The 10,772-nt window shown below is 42.7% G+C and overlaps 1 pseudogene across 1 annotated transcript; it reads right to left on the reverse strand.

Annotated features, from left to right (window-relative positions):
- Nucleotides 1–200: 200 nt before the first annotated feature.
- On the reverse strand, nucleotides 201–10,463 carry LOC110489892 (leucine zipper transcription factor-like protein 1; annotated as a pseudogene). The gene is made up of 10 exons (XR_016486623.1): nucleotides 9,784–10,463; nucleotides 7,259–7,383; nucleotides 6,930–7,115; nucleotides 4,289–4,346; nucleotides 3,342–3,372; nucleotides 3,170–3,303; nucleotides 2,902–2,979; nucleotides 2,315–2,454; nucleotides 2,012–2,115; nucleotides 201–1,872 (listed from the first exon to the last, which is right to left on the reverse strand). The product of XR_016486623.1 is annotated as a leucine zipper transcription factor-like protein 1 (transcript).
- Between the last annotated feature and the right edge of the window lie 309 nt (nucleotides 10,464–10,772).

Below are 10,772 nucleotides of genomic sequence, written 5' to 3' on the forward strand. Positions count from 1 at the left end.
TGACATGCTTTTTACATTTGCATCACAAACCATTTTTTGAGAGAATCGTGTTTAAAGAGGCCACATTAGGCCCTTTTTTAGACCTATACATGCCTCCTGTAAAACCCTATGACCTGTGAACCGTACAGGACACAGACAACATATTGATGTCATTATAGTCCTTATAATGTGCTCTTAACATATGGAGTAGGTCTACATTCTGAAATAAAAAAATTCACATTCATTTATTCAACATGAAAAATATTGATTTCTCAAAAGTATCCTTTTAGATTATGTTCATTTTAAGACATTATTTGGAACTATATACGGTAACACTTTGACACCAAGCGTCATAAGTTATAACACGGTCATAGCCATGTCATATGTCATGACAGCTGACATAACCTGTCAAAATATGGTCATAACCCTTTCATGATACAGACATGTACAAAACATTAGGAATACCTGCTCTTTACATGGCATAGCATGACCAGGAGAATCCAGGTGAAAGCTATGATTCATTATTGTACAGTAGATGAAGGGGAGGAGACAGGTTAAAACATTTTTTTTTAGCTTTGAGACAATTGAGACATGGATTGTGTGTGTGTGCCACTCAGAGGGATGGGCAAGACAAAAAATGTAAGTTACTTTGAACAGGGTATGGTAGTAGGTGCCAGGTGCACCGGTTTGAGTGTGTCAAGAAATGCAATGCTGATGGGTTTTTCATGCTCAACAGTCTCTCGTGTGTATCAAGAATGGGCCACCACCCAAAGGACATCCAGCCAACTTGACACAACTGTGGGACGCATTGGACTCAACATGGGCCAGCATCCCTGTGGAATGCTTTCGACACCTTGTAGAGTCCATGCCCTGACAAACTGAGTCTGTTCTGAGGGCAAAAGGGGTTACAACATAATATTAGGAAGGTGTTCCTAATGTTTTGTACAGTCAGTGTAGCGCTTATATTCCATAAATATTTTTTTTGCATTCGCTAAGGTCCAACCTCTGATCTTTCCAATAATTATTTGATATGCTAAAACAGGATAGATGGTAAGAAAAGTAAAACATGTCAAATCATACTATGTAAACATTTCCCTCACTAACTTCCCTCAAGATATGTTTTAATGTTATGCTATGCTGCATATGCTATGCTGCATAATATGTACCATTAGCCGTGACTCTATTCATGGAGCTCTGAATTACACCATCTGAATACATATAGATAGATGTTGCATCGTGCCTTAGCTACATGTGCAAAGAAATGGATGAAAAAGAATGTACTGTCTTGAGAAGAGACAATAATTCACGAGTTGGTGTCATGGAAAAAATTACACATCACCATCAGACAGATATAGGTGGCTGCAAAGCTTCAGGCATAATCTCCCTTATTCAGAATGCCTCCTTTTTAGACAGTGAGTCAAGGACTTGAAAGTACTTGCATAGTGCAGTGAGGAAAACCTACTACTACATACAAAACTTCAGCTACTAGATAGGACTCCATGGGACAGAATAGAGAAGCAAAGGGACAGAGACATTCAAGGTTCTTCTCCCAGTGAGACTGACCATAGGAGGCTGTCGATTAGCCCCCAACCCTTAAATCTCCCGCTCTCCCTCTCCTAAACCTAATGACTACAAAATCTGCTGGATCAGCGAGATGATACGATTCTTCTAGAAGGTTCTGAACTACAGGTGAACTGTGATATTCTCAAGTGCACTTTTAATTCCAAACCGCCTACTCCTGCAGTGGGGTAGAATGAATTCTGAATGGGTCAAAACATTTTCCACCGTGGCAATCCCTGGATTTGGGCCATTTCCACCTTCTTGTCATGCGCTTTAACCTCCTATTTTGTGTCTTGTCGTGTGAGGCAAAGGGCTCATTCATCGGACTCGTATCTGGAAATTAAATATTGGAAATGTTAGCGAAAAAGGTTTTTAGACAGGAACTGCAAACATAATCATCATTCAGCAGAAGATGAATTGGTCAATCTGTCTATCATTCATGATAATTTCTTATGATAATCAACTGACTCACTTTGAAAGGCGTTTCCTGGTGTCCTTGATATGCTTGTTCTTCTTGGTGAGAATCTCCTTCATGTTGCGGTAGGCAGATGTCTGCTGGAACTTCCTATCCAGCTCCTACGCACACAAAAACACACAACAGGGTTGCATGAACCTCTTATTGGCAAATATAGCTGATATAATTGAGTCCATAACTCTTGAGCCAAATGCTTACTTCAGACACTTCACCCAAGTTCACCCAACCTTGCATTATTTGCCATCAATGCATGATTTCTGTGAAAGGCACCAGGTTCCAGTATGGGGTAGAGGGACATACCTTCTCTGCTAGGGCCAGCTGTTCTTGTACCCTGAGCAGGTTGTGTTTGGCAGAGACCAGGTTGTCCTGCAGGTCTCTCTGGGAGGCAGCGCTGCCACCGTGTCCTCAAGACTAGTGATCTCCTGAGAACGGGTGGCCATCTTGGGGAAAGAAACAAAGCACTTCAGTGGGTGCACTTTTAGGCTACGTCCCAAATGGACCCTTCTACCCTATACAGTGCACTACTTTTGACCAGAGCCTTATGTGAATAGGGAACCATTTGGGATGCACACTTAGATGGACATGTATTCAACACACAAAGCATAGTGTCGGATTGATACATACCAGTTGATTTCCATGAAAGCAAACAAAATAATAGTAATTGTTCAGGAAAAAAAGAACGACTAAAGGTTCAACACATCCTAAACACAAGGCCAGCATGGGGTCAACTTATTTAAAAGGAAAAAATAAATACTACAATGCACAAATCAAAACAGGAAGGAAACAGGAAATATGACTGAGTGAAAAGTCAACTGCAACAGTCATCTTATGTTCTTTTGGCCCATTTTGTTATATTTATATTGTTAACCCTTACAGTGCTAGAGTACCTTCTGTTCCCCTTGGACCTTCTGTAGGTTTTTGAGAGCCCTCTCCGCCTTAGTCTTCTTATCCAACACACCCATGGCCTGAAACACAATCGGTATACTGCAAGCTACTTCCTAAAAGTGATTCCAACATTGATCATTCAATTAGCAAGGTCAGGTGTAGGTTAGGTGGAAACATGAGCACAAAATATGACGTCAAAAGTTACAAGAAGTAGAGTCCATTTAAGTAAGAATGTCCTAAATCAGAAACACAAATTATAGATTTAAATACCAGGGTTTCCATAGTTTGGAGCCTGCCCTTGAGTTTATCATTTTCCTCTTGTAACCTGGATATCTCCTGATGAAAAACCAATGTAATGTATCAGTTACACATGAGTCTCATACAATGACCTGGTGTTAATTCTGCTAACTCTATATTACCACAGGAGAGTCGAGTTTTTTACCTTGTTGAGAAGTGCTAATTTCCTGGTTAGTCTGGGTAAGAAAGCAAGGCAAGTTTTCAAGTTTCAAATGACATTTTCCCAAGCATAAGTAGAGTGAAATGCCTTTCTTGCAAGCTCTTTCCCAACAATGCAGTACTCAATATCAGTAGTACTATACAATGTGAAGTGAAGTAGAGCACCTGCTCCCACATCAATTCATGATTCCAGCCGTCAACGACCTTGATAACATGGACTTAAAAACAAAGTGAAACACACAAGTTGTTGTTGGTGAATTGTTGTTCGGCCTCAAGTGAAAACCACACCTCGACAAGCCTGAAGTGAGGACTTCATAGAAATGTTTTGCATGGGGTGGGTGGGTGTGAAATGTTAGAAGAGATGCTCCTATCAGAGGGCTGATGACCACGTTGTTATTTTTCTATGGTCACATCGTGTGGTCTGCAGTTTCCAGGTGTGATACGATTCAAGTGCTGCGTATGTAATGTAAGGGCAATAACTCAGCTTAACCAGTGTGAATAAACGTCAGACATTCAAGATTATTTTCGATGGGTGATTTAAGCGGTCAATGACTGATGACACTGACTTAAAACATGAACTTATAAACTAAGTGGAACGTATGAGTTGTTGTTGGCGAATTGTTGTTCAGACTCAAGTGAAAACCCACACCTCGACAAGCCTGAAGTGCTAGAAATGTGTTGCATGGGGAGGGTGTGAAGAGCTAGAAGAGATGATCCTATCAGAGGGCTGGTGACTAAAAATAGTTGATTTTCTATGGTCACATCGTGTGGTCTGCCGTTTCCAATTGTAATACATTACATACAAAGCATTTGAATCGTAAGTGCAATAATTCAGCTTAACAAGTATGAATAAACATGTCATCAATGTATTTTTTACTTTAAAGGGCAAATGGTTGCATAAAACTCTAGGTGGTTGGGCTTTAGTTAAGTCACCTTATTTTGGTTTTTAAATTCAGTCTTCTCAAACTCAGCCACTTGTTCTAACAACTCTCTGTAGAGAATGAAAGCAAAAAAAAGGGGGAGAGAACATGTAAATTAGACAATTAGCACATTTATAGTTTCCTTTTGTCATCATTAAGCAGATGATCTTATCCAAAGCGACTTACATGCATTTTCTATACCGCTCCCCAATGGGGAACCCCGGCATTGCAAACGCCATGCTCTACCAACTGAGCCACACGGAACCCCATGTGGGATACAAACAACGCAGAGTAACGTCAGACTGTTTGATACCATACAGTGAGTGTCAGTGTACTGACTCGTTGGCCTATAAACAGCTACATGTGTCTTTTATGAAAGAGATGTACAACATATTGCAAAACATTTGACGTCAAGTATAGGGGAGCAGCCAACTGACAGTTCCATAGCTTTCAGAAAAAGAAAAACACACTTGTTGTCCTCCTGAAGACAGTTTAACACTAAATGTTTGTGGTGAACAAAGCACCTCTCTACACGCTTACTGCATATGTGGTTTGAAAAAGCTGCAGAACGCACGTAGATCTGTGGCTACTAGGGGCGTATTCCCTGCTTCTGACGCCCTGCTAACAGCCACACAGGATTGAGGCCTACGGAACACTTTCAAGGGCTTGGTTATCTTATCACATGAATGTAGGCGTACTACAAAAACACTCGACATAAGCCCTGGACTTGTTTTTTTTTTACGTTTTGTTTTTGTTTGACTGGTGTCAATAATAAAGGTCAAATGGAGTTGAAGCTCCCTCACACTCATTCCCCCCCTTTTACACCGCTGCTACTCTCTGTTGTTATCATCTACCTACATGTACGTACATATTACCTCCACTAACTAACCGGTTCCCCGGCACATTGACTCTGTACCGGAACCCGCCTGTATATAGTCTCGCTATTGTTATTTTACTGCTGCTCTTTAATTACTTGTTACTTTGATTTCTTATCAGTATTTTTTTTCAAACTGCATTTTTGATTAGGGGCTGTTAAGTAAGCATTTCACTGTAAGGTCTACTACACCTGTTGTATTCGGCGCATGTAACTAATACAATTTGATTTGATATTCACAGGCACATTATAGGAAAAGCAAAGTCGTGTCTGTAAAGTACAAAAATGATCTCTCTATCAATTTATGTAACCACAGCTTTCTACCGTGCTGATGGACTGCCAACTTTTTATATCAAAAAGTTGGGGCTGTAAAAGGAATGGCTTTCCACTCCATCTCTAAAAGACACATTAACACAGCCCATGGGCCTTGAATTGTACCCCACATCACAAAGCCATGCTATAAATTTCAGTGTCATGTTCCTGGGCCCCAGTAACAAGTTCAGATCTACCCAGAGAGTGGGGGAGTGAGCGTGAGGGAAAAGTCCTCAGCCTCATCCTCCCATTTGATCTTACTGGTGGGGAAAAGAGGGAGCGGAGTGCGGGAAACCATTACCTGACAATCCATTATGTAATTACTCCAAAAGCCCTAAAAAAAATCTGAGTTTAGATTTCAGAAAGGGAACAATTGAGATGAATTGCGCGACCAGCTAGTTGCCAACGTTTCACTGCTGACCCGGCTGACTTTGGCCACGCTGCATTGTTCCCTGTTGTATCTTTAGCACCTCTGGTCTGAGGCACCATGATGAATGATCCTGTGGTAAATTCAGCGTGATGAAAGGGAATGCACTAATACGTTTTTTGGCACCGTGTCAGTATGCCCTCGAGGGGCAAAGTAAAAATGTGACAACCCCTCCCCATGAGATATAGCTGTTTTTAACAGTAGAGAACATTCCCACATCCTTCTGTGTCCAGGCTTGTTATTAAGCACTCCTGGAAGACATTCTTGGCAGCCATGCTTAGTAACCCTAGATGCAACAGACCTTTCATTGGCAGTTTTTTTCTACACATTTTGCTTCGTCTCCACTCAGCCTAGTCCATTTACATGTTCTTCATGGCATTCATTTGGACAAAATTAGCTGCCAAAATAAAGAAATGTACATGTTAACTTTCAAAACATTCACTACACTGCATGTGGAGAAAAGCAAACTTCCTGACAATATACGCCAGGCAAGGCAAGCGACATCAAACCATACCTCGGTATCGTATCATGTGAACTACTCCACCCACACAGGTCACACAAGCTGTGGTTGCATCTGGCTACATATCAGAGACAGTAGGAAACCACAGAAATGGAAAAGCGGGGTACCATTCACATAAGAATGAGTGGCTCAGCAATGACCTCAGTGCCTTACATACACAGCGTACATGAAAAACACTGAAGGAAGCGGCTTCTGCTTTGAGTATGGGAGTGCTCACTGCTCAAACTCGTGTACATAAGTGACTCTACTGACAGGCTACACACACACACACAGAGGCATGTTGGGGTTAAAAGGTTGCTTCCCACCTGAGTTTCACCCTCTTAACCCTTGAACTCCCATAAACCTTTCCACACTGCCTAATTCTCAGTACTACCTACCTACTGCCATCATGTATTTCCATCTGTTGGAAATGTCAAAGTAGGCCTCAGCCTACCCTCACAGCCACCCCTCACCCCCACAATCCACCTCCAAGCCATCCCACCCATCCTCACAGCCCTCTTCCCAGCCACTCCACAGCCCACCTGTTCTCCAGCTCCGAGATGTCAGTCTGCAGACGAAGGTAGAACTTCTCGGCCTGAGAGAAGAGCTGCCGGAGCAGCAGCACGTTGGGGTGGGCCGTGTTGACGAGCTCAGTCTCCACCTCTCCTCGCACCACTAGCTTCAGCCCGTCCAGCACCTCGTCCACCGTGAAGGTCTCGTCCACTAGCCTAGAATATAATAACTTGTTTTCCCAATAACATATACACAAATACCATAAAAAGCAGTCCTAAAAAGACAGGACATGCATTCCTCCGACCAACATTGTTGGCTAGCTGTGATACAATTTAGGGTATTGTTTGTGACACAACACCTGTTGTCTTTGAGGTCCTCAAAGCAGGAGTCAATGGTCTTGAGTCTGATGGCCCTCTTGGAGCATGCAAAGCGCATGTAGTTGATCGCATCATTCTGATGGTGTTCATTGAAACCAAACTCAGGCTTCAAGGAGAGACGAGGAGGAACAGGGATGGATGTCAGTAAATCTGCATGTAAGTACTGTTAGCTAGAAGACTGTCTAATCAGTGACAGTGGCCCTCTTGATTGATAAACTATAGACTAGTTCCTTAGCTAACGTTAACTGCCTAGTTATTGTCTCAAGCACAACATCGAGGCCTCCCGGGTGGCGCAGTAGTTAAGGGCGCTGTACTGCCAAGGTTGCCAGGTGCACGGTGTTTCGTCCACATTGGTGCGGCTGGCTTCCGGGTTGGATGCGCGCTGTGTTAAGAAGCAGTGCGGCTAGGTTAGGTTGTGTATCGGAGGAAGCATGACTTTCAACCTTCGTCTCTCCCGAGCCCGTACGGGAGTTGTAGCGATGAGACAAGATAGTAGCTACTACAACAATTGGACACTACGAAATTGGGGAGAAAAAGGGGTAAAATTAACACAAAAAAAAAGCACAACATCGAATAAGGCAATGGGGCAGTACTGCAAGGTTATCTGGCTGCAGTCACTAAGCTATGATGTGGATGGCTAACCAGTAAAGAGCGCTGCGTTGTCATGGAAACGTCATACCGTGTAACTTCTAGCTAGCTGGCAAGCCTAGTTGTTGGCTAGTTAAAGTTAACGATTTGAATTCGTATTCAGCACTTCACTAGCTAACTATCCGTGCAGTAGACCGTATCGATTGCAGTGGTTAGTGTAGTACTAGACGCAAGGTAAAGCAAAATCCACACCAGCAAACTGTCCATATAATAGTTTAGCCAAAGATACTGGGATCGTTTGAGTGGTAAGGCGAAATCAACCGACTGTAGACGAGTGAATGAATGAAGTCGGGGTAGGTGTAACGCTATATACGACAGCCGAAAGTCGGACACTGGTGTGGTTTTCCAATAACAAGGCTCAGTGCAACATACACTCTTCTCTGTATACATCAAGGATGTCTTGCTGCTGGTAAGTCTCTGATCCACCTCTACGCAGACGACACCATTCTGTATACTTTTGGCCCTTCTTTGGACACTGTGTTAACAACCCTCCAGACGAGCTTCAATGCCATACAACTCTCCTTCCGTGGCCTCCAATTGCTCTTAAATACAAGTAAAACTAAATGCATGCTCTTCAACCGATCGTTGCCTGCACCTGCCCGCCCGTCCAACATTACTACTCTGGACGGTTCTGATTTAGAATATGTGGACAACTACAAATACCTAGGTGTCTGGTTAGACTGCAAACTCTCCTTCCAGACTCACATCTCCAATCCAAAGTTAAATCTAGAATTGGCTTCCTATTTCGCAACAAAGCATCCTTCACTCATGCTGCCAAACATACCCTTGTAAAACTGACCGTCCTACCGATCCTCGACTTCGGCGCTGTATTTTAAAAAATAGCCTCCAATACCCTACTTCATAAATTGGATGCTGTCTATCACAATGCCATCCGTTTTGTCACCAAAGCCCCATATACTACCCACCACTGCGACCTGTACGCTGTCGTTGGATGGCCCTCGCTTCATACTCGTCGCCAAACCCACTGGCTCCAGGTCATCTACCAGTCTCTGCTAGGTAAAGTCCCCTCTTATCGCAGCTCGCTGGTCACTATAGCAGCACCCACCTGTAGCACGCGCTCCAGCAGGTATATCTCTCTGGTCACCCCCAAAACCAATCCTTCCTTTGGCCGCCTCTCCTTCCAGTTCTCTGCTGCCAATGACTGGAACGAACTACAAATATCTCTGAAACTGGAAACACTCTCCCTCACTAGCTTTAAGCACCAGCTGTCAGAGCAGCTCACAGATTACTGCACCTGTACATAGCCCATCTATAATTTAGCCCAAACAACTACCTCTCCACCTACTGTATTTATTTAGTTCCTTTGCACCCCATTATTTCTCTCTACCTTGCACATTCTTCCACTGCAAATCTACCACTCCAGTGTTTTACTTGCTATATTGTATTTACTTCGCCACAATGACCTTTTTTTTCGTCGCCTTTACCTCCCTTATCTCACCTCATTTGCTCACATTGTATATAGACTTATTTTTCTACTGTAATATTGACTGTTTTGTTTATTCCATGTGTAACTCTGTGTTGTTGTATGTGTCGATCTGCTTTGCTTTATCTTGGCCAGGTCGCAATTGTAAACGAGGACTTGTTCTCAATTTGCCTACCTGGTTAAATAAAGGTGAAATAAAAATACTAGTGTTGCCATTGTTTATAAAAAGTTGTTTTATAAACACACGTTGAAAGGAGGTGACCATTGACAAAAGCGATCAGCTCGAACGCACCCACTAGTAACTGCTCCTTGTTCTATGTGGCTAACGTTAAACGTTACTAGTAACGTTCGTTTACAGCGGCTACTATAACTAGCTAGCAAGCTTCCTGCTAACATTTGGCTAATGTTACTTACCATTGTTGCCAGCAAACACCCAACTCCTTAACTGCTAAATTGTAGGTTAACTGGCTAGGCCACAATGCACAAACTAACAGGTACAGTACGATTTCTATGTATTTATTTATAGTGATATCTGAGAAGATAATCTAATAACGTTATCAGCGAGCTCCGCTATTCAGTGGAGATTTTTGGATACAGAATAGAGTAATTGCTTTGGTAACCATGGGGACCTTATTTTTCTTCTTCTTCTTCTTCTTCTTCTTCTTCTTCTTCTTCTTCTATGGTGTTTATCGGCGGTTGGTATCCAACGTTATAGTGCATTACCGCAACCTACTGTACTGGAGTGTGAGCCAGAGACGGATAATCTAAATCCTACCTGCCAGCCCTGTTTCTCTTAAAAAAGATAAAATATTTGAGACTGTATCTAATGACGTTCTACTCAGTATAATATTTAAACGAATTTCCTGTAGCCCCTTCTCCCTCATACTGGATCTCAGCCTCTCTTTTTCCCACTCATACTGTCCACACTGTATCAGTCCATGCTCCACTGTCTCTGTTTCCTGGCAATAATCACACTTTCCTGTTGGATACTTTCCTATCACATTTAAAGTCTTATTATTCAACCGGCTGTGTCCGACCCTTAATCTTGTAAAAATAGCCTCCTCTTTTCTGTCTCTTCCTGCCATCCTCCCCTCCCCAACTTTCCTCTATACTTGAAATAAATACCTGCCCTTAGTATCTCTGTTCCACTGCTTCTGCCATGGCTGCACCACCACTGTCCATATCAGGCATTTTGCCTCAGCCTTGCTCATTGAAACTACAACATCCCCTCTACTAAGTACTTGTTTAGCCAGTACATTAAATGCCTCGTTCCCCTCCACCCCCACATGGGCTAGGACCCAAGAAAATCTTGTCTGTATACCCATTTATCTAACCCTGCCATGGGTTTGTAGTATGTCATAAAGCAGGTCTTGTCTGCTACGTGAGCCAAAGGACTGCAAACA

The sequence above is a fragment of the Oncorhynchus mykiss genome, chromosome 15, assembly GCF_057628025.1.
Source record: "Oncorhynchus mykiss isolate SJ-2025 chromosome 15, ASM5762802v1, whole genome shotgun sequence".
NCBI classification, from domain to species: Eukaryota; Metazoa; Chordata; class Actinopteri; order Salmoniformes; family Salmonidae; genus Oncorhynchus; species Oncorhynchus mykiss.